The sequence below is a fragment of the Mya arenaria genome, chromosome 10, assembly GCF_026914265.1.
Source record: "Mya arenaria isolate MELC-2E11 chromosome 10, ASM2691426v1".
Classification (NCBI taxonomy): domain Eukaryota; kingdom Metazoa; phylum Mollusca; class Bivalvia; order Myida; family Myidae; genus Mya; species Mya arenaria.
This window is the reverse complement of record NC_069131.1, coordinates 8,847,592-8,859,754: the sequence shown is the minus strand read 5'-3', so window position 1 is coordinate 8,859,754 and position 12,163 is coordinate 8,847,592. Positions and strand designations below refer to the sequence as shown.

Genomic DNA, 12,163 nt, shown 5'->3' with positions numbered 1-12,163 from the left:
GTTACTGAAAATGAAAGTAAAAGCAGCTAATTAAATTTCAATAAAATTTCCTAATTAGATGTGCTGATAAGAAACAGGTACTTTTTAATAAAGATTAACCATATTTGTTCATGGAACGTGTTCAAAATTTACAGCCGTTAATAGTTTAGATATTGTTTATTGTTTAATAAATTTCGTGTTTAAACCTAAACTGGTTAAAGCTACTACAGAGACTGTTCTTATACCCAGCGTACTCTGCACTACAAGAGTAATGAAATGGTAAGTGCAGGTAGCCCAAGCTATCACAGAGACTTGAATGTATGATGCAGACCCAACAGCTGCCCCTGGCTTACTTTAAATAGTTGCCTGTGGCCTCTGAGCTGGGTAAAATCAGTCTTGATCCTGAAAATGAAAAAAATAGAGCATTTTATGTGCTGCTTATCACGTCATGGGACACAATACAACTATAAATCATGATTTGTCAAAGATATTTCAACTTTCTATAAAATCAAAAAATCAGACAACTGTAACCCCCCCCCCCCCCCCCCGTTGACGGATTTTTTTAGATTTTTGATATGGCAAATCCTTCACGTACAAATTGTTTAGTATCAAAAGTGGGTAGTTGTTCCGATCAGGATTCCGGGTTAAAGCATATAGCGTCTATAAAATATCATAAAAACAAGAAATATTACCAGATAATGCTATTTTATATTAGTTCCGTACACAAAAAAATAAATATCCAACTTATAATTATGAGTTTGACGGCTTTTCTTCATTTCATTCTGTCAAAACATAACGATATATACATGACGGGCACCTGCAAGGCTTCAGGGCACAGTTTTAAATCGCTCGGAACATTTCGGCCATGGCCGAGTTGCTACGATTGTGTAACGAGGTCTATCTCGAAGCTTTGTCGGAGGAGGCCGAGTTATTACGATTGTATCGAGTTGTTCCCCTTCGCATAATTGTTTTCTGTGTCAGTCAACTTTCGTTTTATTGGAAAGGTAAACAACTTGTTTTAATGCATTAAATGCTTGTTTAGTGCAAAATAACATTTCACTTACATGGATAAATATGAATATAACTCTTTATGATCAATTTCAACCATAAAATACTTCATTTAAAACAATTTCAATATTTTTAAAACACCCCCGTTTTTTGCACATTCCCGTTTAGACGTTAGGGATTGGAAGAATCCCGTATAACACGTCTATTATTTTAGACTATACCGGGGATAGCCGGGGAAATGGGCCTTTTTTACCTTTCACGTGGCCCCGCAGTGCCGGGTGAATGCCGTGGTTTTGTCTTCACACCAAATATAGCAGGAAATTAGCCTTATCTAGGGTGTGGGGGAATTCGGCGAGGGTTTTACCAGCAGATCGTCCCCGCAGGGCGGAGATTTTGCCTGACTTGAATGGACCGAAAGTCAAAGTCCCCGCTATTCCCCAGACCTGGGGGGGGGGGGGCGTGGTTACAATTAACTGGTGCTTTATTTTGACAAGATAAGAAACTCTCCAAAACACAATTCGTCATGAAAACTGTAAACGTCCAGACATGAATTTATTAGCTTATATACCAATCCTAAGCATATCACTGCGTTCTGCGCAAAGAATAATCATTTTTACATCAATATGAAACAACAATCTTACCGGGTATTCCAAATTGTAGCAGGAATCCAATTAAAAATATACACACTATCGCCATACACAGGTCTTTTCGACTAATTATACTACTGTTATGAGCGCCTGTAATGATCCCAATGATACTTTCAGAATCATTTTCCTATAATGTCAATGCCATGTGGGTAAACATGTCTGTGAAACATGAAATAAACAGCATTGTCTATCAATTATTTTAATGTCATTCTGTACCGAATAATTAACTGTCACCTTTTAATTATTAATTCTTTTGTTTAAACTGACATATGTTTTTAACAATGTGAATCATTCTTAACATATTTTTTTCTGTCTGATGGGAACAAAAGTATAGTTCAACCTTTCATTTGACCAGTCTATTTGAGACTTGTTACACAATTTCTGTCAGTTTCAATAAAAAAAAATGCAACACATGTGCCTTGCTGGTTCAGAGCAGGAAGGGCAAACAACTGTATTACTGTAAACTTGCTGATAAAAGTCAAGCCTGTGATAAAATTTGTGTAAATGAAAACAATATTTTTTTTAATTACGGGGGATGTTCGTTTCCCGGCTCGGAGACTGAGGAATGGATTGAAATTCCTTGCTGGTAATTTCAATATACGGCAAGCATTTCCTAAAAAAATATGATTAGAGCCAAAAACTTTCATAAAATCAAATTAAACATGTATGTTTTAAAGGATAGTTTTAACATATGTCAACTATATATATATATATCAGTTTTGTCCTTAGGCCTAAAAAAAAAATACATTTGGTTCGGGTTACCCGACCCTACCTACGGAATAGGCGCCGACCCTAACGTTTTTATAGTCAGTTTGAAAAAAAATAAAAATTTTTTTTTTTTTTTTTTTTTTTTTTTTTGCTTTTCAATATGTAGTTTAAAACCTTAATTGCTTATATAGAAAATAACTTTAAAACCATTCTCCAATGATGAAAATGACATTCTTATATAAAGCCTAATAAAAAAAAAATAAAAAGCCTACCTACCCTACCTATTTTTGAAAAGGATGTAACCCTAACCAAAGTGAACAAAATTTTTTTTTAGGCCTTATATGACATTGACTGTGACCTTTTGACCTACTTTCTTATTTTTGAAGCTACAGCAATGATATTTGGACCATGTGTACAGTTTTGAAAACAAATATCAATATAGTGCTTGAATGACCTTAACCATTAAGACATTTGACAATACTCTATCATAGTATTTTATCCCAAGTTGCATTGAAATAATCCAACAAAATCATTCATTCTCATAAAAAACAAAGGTTTTAAACTTTCACTCAAGTAAGCGATTTAAGGTCATCATGTCAGTCGTGTTTAAAAGCTCAATCAATTACTTTTACATTAACATTCCAAAACCCTAGAAGCGACACTTCTAAAGGGAGGGGAATCAAACCCTTTGGTAAAAAATATGTTGTTGTTCATAGGTGCCATTGATATTTCACCCACTCTAAATAAATCACAGCATAATGGTAAAATAAAAAAATCATAGCATTTGTACTCAAACATAACCATAACTTTACAAATTACACATCATTTGAATGGTAATATAAACTGTTGGTGTTAGCGTATAGAATTGTATAAATTTAGTATCTCTTTTTCATCAAATTTAATTCATATATTTACAAATTACACAATGAAATATTGCTTTAAGTTCTTATAAATCCAAATTCAATTTCTATGCCATTTTTACTTCTGTACAACATATGTCCCAGTTTGTAGAGTTCTGCCACTGTCATGTTGGTGTCTATAACTGTTAGACTATCTTTAACTTGCCGTAACACTCCAACTAGTGTTATATCAGTTTTATTTTATATCACTAGAAAGCAAATTTCTTGCCTTTAAAAGGATGTATAATGTTCATATATACATTTTAATTAATATTCAGGGCTTTTTCACCTTCTTTACTAGGGGCCGAAATAAGGCTGCTTCACAATTGGGAAAAATGGCATTTTTTCCAAATTTCCAGATATTTTTTTCACAAATCACAGATATTTTTCCTAAAAAAGGAAGATCTTACTTCAAAAATTTATTCTGCTTGAGCAAATTATTCTTTTTTATCTTTTAAGTTGACATAAGAAGAAAGCTGTATAATTTAAACGTTATTCGAGGACCAATTACTCCATAGAATTATATTGCTATCAATTTCCCATTTTGAGACGTTAACGCATTTAAATTTCCCAATTTGCAGAATTTCACGCGTTTAAATTTCCCAAAATGAAAAGGCTAGGCCTCTTCACAATTTTTGGTGAAAAAGCCCTGATATTACAGTTCTGGTTTTTTTATGAAAGTTATGTTAAATTATCTAGGTATTTATAAGAATAGGTTCATAAAATTTCTTGGCCATTTGACGGGCGGATTTTCCAATCAAATTTAATAAATTGTGAATCATAAATCATAACTTCGATCATTTATGGAAAAAATAAAATAAGAAAAGCTTTGCTAACAAAAGATCTAGATATATATATTACAGTGTTGCAAACAGTTATCCCTGTTCATATTTTTACAAATTGCTATATAAATTAATTCATAAAGTACAAACAAAAATAAAAATTGTGTTGAAGATGCTTTCCTACAATTCAATAATTGTGAAATATTCAGTATTTGAATATGTGCACTTTAGTTTTGTTTTTTTAAAAATCGAATGATTATGGTAATATTTGTTTGTTTTCTTCCTTCATAATTACTTTTTATTTGAAATAATGTTTTATTCAGATGTTCTTTGACTTTATTTGACTTTATTTACTTAAGAGGCGAGAAAGCCATTGCCTTTATGACCCCTATGTTTGCAGAAGTGTTAGAGGAATTAATGCCATTTAGAAATAGGGCTGAAAAGTAAATATTTGAGATACATGGAATGTTGGAACACAATAAAGAAGAAAATGAAAATTAGGGGTTGTTGTATTTTGGGTGTGAACAAGGTCTGTGTACTTTTATAAATTTAATGATAAATAACTTTTTGAAGCCTTTCTCATGATAATAAAAAAATAATTGAAAGGATATTCAAAGCTGTGCCTTTTGCAAGTAAGTGAAATATGGTTTTGTTTTGATTTTAAATGATAGTTTTTGAAGACATTCTACTAGGGTGTGGCATAATTGATAATAAAATACCATGCCTGATATGAATTCAAAAGCAATCCAAGGGGACGGATTTTGGCGAGTTTCATGAAAACGCTCCTTTCACCTTGGTTATATAGATCTGTATTGAATGTCCTGTAGGTTATAAATTATGCAGCAACTTCATTCAGCTTGATTACTTATTCAGACATATAGAAATTGGGTTGGTTGTCTTTGATAAAATATTGTTGGTTATGCCACGGACCTATGAAGACATAATGGTTTATAGGTCCGTGGTAATGCTAATGTTCGTAATGGGTTTGTTGATGTTTCATTCCTCCCTAATGATACCACTTATACATTGTATATCGGAGATATTTTCTTATTATACAGTCTTCTATTCTATTCTGTAGTCTTTTATCATGTCGTTCATTTTGTGGCAGCCTCATTTTGAAATTTGTATTCACTCCATCAAGATTCTTTTCCCTGAAGAAATCTCATATTCACGAAGTGTCATTTCCTTGGGAATTTCAGAGATTCCAATTTTGGAAATCTCGGCTTTTTAACAAAAAAAGTTCTTGATGAGAATTGCTTTAAGTAACTTCTAGAACGACCCATAAGAGTACTTCGAGATCGTCTCTTGAGATGACCGTACGACCTGAAAAAACACTTCTGGTTTGGTCGACCAGACCCTACTTTTAAAAGGTGCCAACCTTACATGATGATTTTTATAGTTTAAAAAATGTTCTGAGAAAAATTATGTGTGCAATTAAATATGTAGTTTTGAAAGCTTTAGAGTGAAACTGTGATGATAACTTTAACACCATTCCCCAATGTTCACAGTTACGCTCCTACCATTAAAGTCTAATAAAAAAGAGAGAAAAAAGCCTACATACCCTACCCGTTTTTTAAGCACTTTCAGGGTGTATACATGGAAGGCTAGCTCTGCATTTTGCTGTACTTTCAAACATGTTGAATGGCCTGCGATAAAATGTCTGATTAACTGATAACCCATGAAATGGGAATCTTTTTTTAAGATATTGCATCATTATTATTATGTTGTTAAAAAACATGTGAGTTCCGAATTCCAACTTATTATCTATGGAAATTTGTATACTGGCTTCGTTTTCTTTAACATTGATATAATTATGTGGCCATGACCTTCAAAGTCTATGACTTTACAGGCTTCTGTGTTTGTATGGGATAGGGAAGAGGATTGATTTTGCATAAAAAACAAACATTGCTTTGTTTGAAGTTAACAGGAGACAGTTTTATAGTATCTGTGAGTGTTTTCATGGCCATACTTCAGTCGTTTAATTAAGAGACAGAACATAAAAGGGACAAACATTTTTTTTCCTCTTGGAAAGCTGTCATACAATTTCCTATTGCTTTTTATGTCAGCGGTCAAAATTAGCACAAGACCGCTAGCCCTAGCCTTGTTTTCGTTGCATGACTTACGGGGCTTATATTTATACTGATGGAAGATGCAAGTAGTTTAATGTTGCTGTTGCAGGTGCATCTCATTTTTAGGCAAGGTCTGATATTTAGAAAATTTGGTTGTTAGGGTTTTTAAAGAGCCTGGAAAATAAAATAATTGAAACAATGACAAACATTAAAAGAACAGAGATATTAATTAAAATTAAATTTGTGTTTCAGGTGCTAACCTTAGGACTGTTTGTCAGTCTGTAGGGCTGTTTGACTGTCTGGTCTAGAACACCAGTCACCATACCGACATGGAATGAACAGCCAGCAGGCTTATCATATGGAATGGGGATACAGGTAACAGGAATATTCAGCATACATGTAGGACTGAAAAGTACCTTGAAATGGATTTAAATAGCTTTAAAAATAATTTCAACAGCGCCCTTAGCCCCTTAACCCTGCTTGGAGTCTGAATCCTTCATACTCAAACTAAAACTTTATTGGGGTTTTCAAACCATTATCTTCCCTAACTTACAAGTATTACCGTATATGTTTAAAACAGAGCCATCTTTAAATATTATGGAAGCCTAATGAATGTTGCTGAAGTTAGCCATGAATATAATACAAACTTAACACTTTTTAATTTAAAAAGAAGTGGACCAAAAACAGAATAAAGCCAACAAGTGAACCTGCCTTCTTTATTTCAATTTCTGGTATGAGAATTTGATTAACATGTTATCAGTAAATCCCTGTGAGTATATCTTTAACCCATCTTTTCTACTCTTGACATGTTCATGTGTTAATAAATCTCCAATTCCCACCCCATTTATTAAAATCTACAGGAGTAAACATCATTTTAAAGCCTTTATTAGCATTAACCCCAGGTTCATTCATAAAAAGTCTCCTGTCAACCAGTGTGTTAATAAAATAAATGTGGTCGGAGAAGTGGTTTGTAGTTTTATCTTAAAAAAAGAGACCTCAAACGAAGACAAATGCACTTGTATGTGTCAATGTTTGAGTTTTGACCCATGAGTCACACCCTTTAAAGGAGCAGTTTTTCGAGTGTTTTGTTTCATTGTGTAAAATGATACCGACAGTCTGCACTAAACTGGTTAGATACGGAGGCTGAGTGCTATACTGATCAGTTTAGTTATCGCATGAGTAGTGGCTATAACTATAAGATGTATCACGCTGTTTATCTGTTTTATGTAATAGAAAAATATATAATAAATATAGACAGGCTGATCATGACAAACGATTATTTTCAGAAACATTTATAATATTGTTGGTGTGACATAAGCATAATTGATTGTGAAGAAAACATATTTATTGGTAAATTTTATTCTGATGCATGATTTGAGTGGCATATTTGAGTGTGTATATGATATTAAGACTGGAATACCTGCTGTGACAGTGTTAAGGACATGTGATTCCAAGCTGCAAGCTTACAGGTACTTAAAAACTATTTTAAGTTAAATGATGTCAGATTTTTAAAGCTCAAAATCATATTGTTATAATATTTTTAATATTAAATATAGAAGAAAAAGATTCTCAATAGAAATGTTAATTAAGACAACTATGCACTATTCAAGTGGAAAGATCATATATTTGTCAATCTGTGTGTCTACCTGTCTTTTTGTCAATTTGTGTATCTATCTGTCAGTCTGTATGTCTTTCTGTCAGAATATATGTCTATCTTTCAGTCTGTGTGTCTATTTTTTGGTCTCTATGTCTTACTATATATCTGTCAGTCTGTTTGTCTACCTGGCTATTTGTCGGCCTGTATGTCTACCTGTCAGTCTGTGTGTCTACCTGTCTATTTGTTGGTCTGTGTGTCTATCTGTCAGTCTGTGAATCTACCTGTCTATTTGTTGGTCTGTGTTTCTACCTGTCTATCTGTTGGTCTGTGTGTCTACTTGTTTATTTGTCAGTCCGTGTGTCTAACTGTCTATTTGTTGGTCTGTGTGTCTACCTGTCTACCTGTCGGTCTGTGTGTCTACCTATCTATTTGTTGGTCTGTGTGTCTACCTGTCTATCTGCCGGTCTGTGTGTCTACCTGTCTATTTGTTGGTCTGTGTGTCTATCTGTCAGTCTGTGTGTCTACCTGTCTTTTTGTCAGTCTGTGTGTCTATCTGTCTATTTGTCGATCTGTGTGTCTACCTGTCTATCTGTCGATCTGTGTGTCTACCTGTCTATTTGTTGGTCTGTGTGTCTTCAAGTCTATCTGTCTATCTGTGTGCCTACCTGTCTATTTGTCAGTCTGTGTGCCTACCTGTGTATTTGTCAGTCTAAATGTCTACCTGTCTAATTTTCATTCTAAGTGTATACCTGTGTATTTGTCAGTCTGTGTGCTTACCTGTCTTTCTGTCAGTCTGTGTGTCTACCTGTCTATTTGTCAGTCTGTGTGCCTACCTGTCTATATGTCAGTCTGTATGCCTACCTGTTTGTTTGTCAGTGTGTGTGCCTACCTGTCTATTTGTCAGTCTAAGTGTCTACCTGTCTGTTTGTCAGTCTAAGTTTCTACCTGTCTATTTGTCAGTTTGTGTGCCTATCTGTCAGTCTGTGTGCCTACCTGTCTATCTGTCAGTCTGTGTGCCTACCTGTCTATCTGTCAGTCTGTGTGCCTACCTGTCTATTTGTCAGTCTGTGTGTCTACCTGTCTATTTGTCAGTCTGTGTGCATACCTGTCCATCTGTCAGTCTGTGTGTATTCCTGTCTATATGTTTGTCTGTGTGTCTACCTTTTTATTTATCAGTCTGCATGTCTACCTGTCTATTTGTCAGTCTCTATGTCTTTCTATCTATCTGTCAGTCTGTGTGTCTTCCTGTCTATTCATCGGTCTGTATGTCTACTTGTCTATTTGTCAGTCGTTATGTATACCTGTCGATCTGTCAGTCTGTGTGTATTTGTGTCTATCTGTCAGTCTGTGTGTGCCTACCTGTCTATTTGTCAGTCTGTGTGTCTATATGTCTATTTGTCAGTCTGTAAGTCTACCTGTCTATCTGTATGTTTACCTGTCTATTTGTATGTCTACCTGTCTTTTTGCCAGTCTGTATATATACCTGTCTATCTGTTGGTATTTATGTCTACCTGTCTATTTGTCTGTCTGTGTGTCTACCTGTTTATTTGTCAGTCTGAATGTCTACCTGTCTATTTGTCAGTCTGTATGTCTATCTGTCTGTCTACCTGCCTATTTGTCAGTCTGTGTGTCTACCTGTCTTTTTGCCTGTCTGTATTTCTACCTGTCTTTCTGTCAGTCTGTATTTCTACCTGTCTGTCAATCAGTCTGTTTGTGTGTGCCTGTCTGTCAGTCTTTCCAAGTGTTGTTGGCCTGTCAGTCAGTCTTTCCATGTGTTGTTGGTCTGTCAGTCAGTCTTTCCATGTGTTGTGGGTCTGTCAGTCAGTCTTTCCATGTGTTGTTGGTCTGTCAGTCAGTCTTTCCATGTGTTGTCTGTCTGTCTGCCTGTCAGTCTTTCCATGTGTTGTGGGTCTGTCAGTCAGTCTTTCCAAGTGTTGTTGGTCTGTCAGTCAGTCTTTCCATGTGTTGTGGGTCTGTCAGACAATCTTTCCATTTGTTGTGGGTCATATGTCAGTCAGTCTTTCCATGTGTTGTTGGTCTGTCTGTCAGTCTGTCCATGTGTTGTGGGTCATGTGTCTGTCAGTCTTTTCATGTGTTGTGGGTCATATGTCAGTCAGTCTTTCCATGTGTTGTTGGTCTGTCAGTCAGTCTTTCCATGTGTTGTGGGTCATATGTCTGTCAGTCTTTTCATGTGTTGGGGGTCATATGTCAGTCAGTCTTTCCATGTGTTGTTGGTCTGTCAGTCAGTCTTTCCATGTGTTGTGGGTCATATGTCTGTCAGTCTTTTCATGTGTTGGGGGTCATGTGTCTGTCAGTCTTTCCATGTGTTGTGGGTCATGTGTCTGTCAGTCTTTCCATGTGTTGTGGGTCATGTGTCTGTCAGTCTTTCCATGTGTTGTGGGTCATGTGTCTGTCAGTCTTTCCATGTGTTGTGGGTCATATGTCTGTCAGTCTTTCCATGTGTTGTGGGTCATGTGTCTGTCAGTCTTTCCATGTGTTGTGGGTCATATGTCTGTCAGTCTTTCCATGTGTTGTGGGTCATGTGTCTGTCAGTCTTTCCATGTGTTGTGGGTCATATGTCTGTCAGTCTTTCCATGTGTTGTGGGTCTGTCAGTCAGTCTTTCCATGTGTTGTGGGTCATATGTCAGTCAGTCTTTCCATGTGTTGTGGGTCATATGTCAGTCAGTCTTTCCATGTGTTGTGGGTCATATGTCTGTCAGTCTTTCCATGTGTTGTGGGTCATAATGTCTGTCAGTCTTTCCATGTGTTGTGGGTCTGTCAGTCAGTCTTTCCATGTGTTGTGGGTCATGTGGCAGTCAGTCTTTTCATGTGTTGTGGGTCATGTGTCTGTCAGTCTTTCCATGTGTTGTGGGTCATGTGTCTGTCAGTCTTTCCATGTGTTGTGGGTCATATGTCAGACAGTCTTTCCGTGTGTTGTGGGTCATATGTCAGTCAGTCTTTCCGTGTGTTGTGGGTCATATGTCAGTCAGTCTTTCCGTGTGTTGTGGGTCATATGTCTGTCAGTCTTTCCATGTGTTGTGGGTCATATGTCAGACAGTCTTTCCGTGTGTTGTGGGTCATATGTCAGACAGTCTTTCCATGTGTTGTGGGTCATATGTCAGTCAGTCTTTCCGTGTGTTGTGGGTCATGTGTCTGTCAGTCTTTCCATGTGTTGTCGGTCATATGTCAGACAGTCTTTCCGTGTGTTGTGGGTCATATGTCAGACAGTCTTTCCGTGTGTTGTGGGTCATATGTCAGTCAGTCTTTCCGTGTGTTGTGGGTCATATGTCAGTCAGTCTTTCCGTGTGTTGTGGGTCATATGTCAGTCAGTCTTTCCGTGTGTTGTGGGTCATATGTCAGTCAGTCTTTCCGTGTGTTGTGGGTCATATGTCTGTCAGTCTTTCCATGTGTTGTGGGTCATGTGTCTGTCAGTCTTTCCATGTGTTGTGGGTCATGTGTCTGTCAGTCTTTCCATGACTGTATTGCTGATCTCTCTGTCCCTCAAAGCATGCTCTCTATAATAATAATAATGAATGAAAATAAACTTAATGATCCAATAATGAATTGTTTTTGTTAACTGGGTTTATCATTTGCTAGTGCTGTAGGTAAATTATGCACATCCCGATGTTTATCTTCCTTAAAATACTTGAATCATGACAAGAGCATGGGTGCATAATTAATCCTGACATTGATGAATGGCTATACAACTGAAATTCGCATCTTATTAAAAACTTATTCATAACTTCAAAATATGTTGTACATTAATTAAAGATGTATTTGAATGTCAGCGAAATTTATTGTTGGATTAATGGATGTAGATAATGTTTTGCAAACATGATATTTATCCTAATATTTAACTTACTGAGGCAGAGTTATAGGGATGTCATTGACGAATCTTGAACCAAAATGTGTAATTTTGAATGGTTTAATACCAAAATTTCCTTCAACGTCAAGTTTCTCACTCATTGTAAAGCGTCTTACCTTAAATGTCAATGTCACACTTATTATGCTAAGGTAAAACTTTATGCCATGCTAGAGTTATAAATTATTCTTGTAGAAAATGTGTCTCCCAGTGGCTACCTGTGCTCGAAATTAGCACAAGCTCCGCAAGCCCTACACTGGTAAAATGCTTCCGGGCTTGTTGAAATTCTGGATTTTATATAGCAGGGCTTGTTAAAGAATGTGGATGCCAAGCAGTAGAGTCGGAATTCAGGCTTGTTAAGGCTAAGTTCGATGAATTTGCTACATAAGAAAAAATTATTGTAATAGAGGAACGAACATGCACCAGCTCTGATCATTGACAGCTCATGTAGATATATAAGATGGTAAGAATATGTTAGTGTAACTAGAGCTACCAATCCATAGAAATGATTACTTCAACATTGCAGCTGTGAACATAGAAGATATAAAAGCGCATAGCTAGTGATGTAATTTGTTTATGGAAACATAACTAGAATAATTGGAGTAGCCATAA

General features: G+C 36.0%; 1 protein-coding gene across 3 annotated transcripts in view; it reads left to right on the top strand.

Annotated features, from left to right (window-relative positions):
• LOC128206029 (putative extracellular sulfatase Sulf-1 homolog) overlaps positions 1 to 12,163 on the top strand; it is a 48,322-nt gene continuing 36,159 nt past the window's right edge. The window contains exons 1-2 of one of the 3 annotated variants that reach the window (XM_052908152.1): positions 1 to 77; positions 6,345 to 6,467. The gene's annotated coding sequence lies outside the window, so the exon portion shown is untranslated. Of the gene's footprint in view, positions 259 to 6,344; positions 6,468 to 7,222; positions 7,562 to 12,163 lie in introns of those variants that run through there. The other 2 variants (XM_052908151.1, XM_052908150.1) reach the window with 2 other exon arrangements.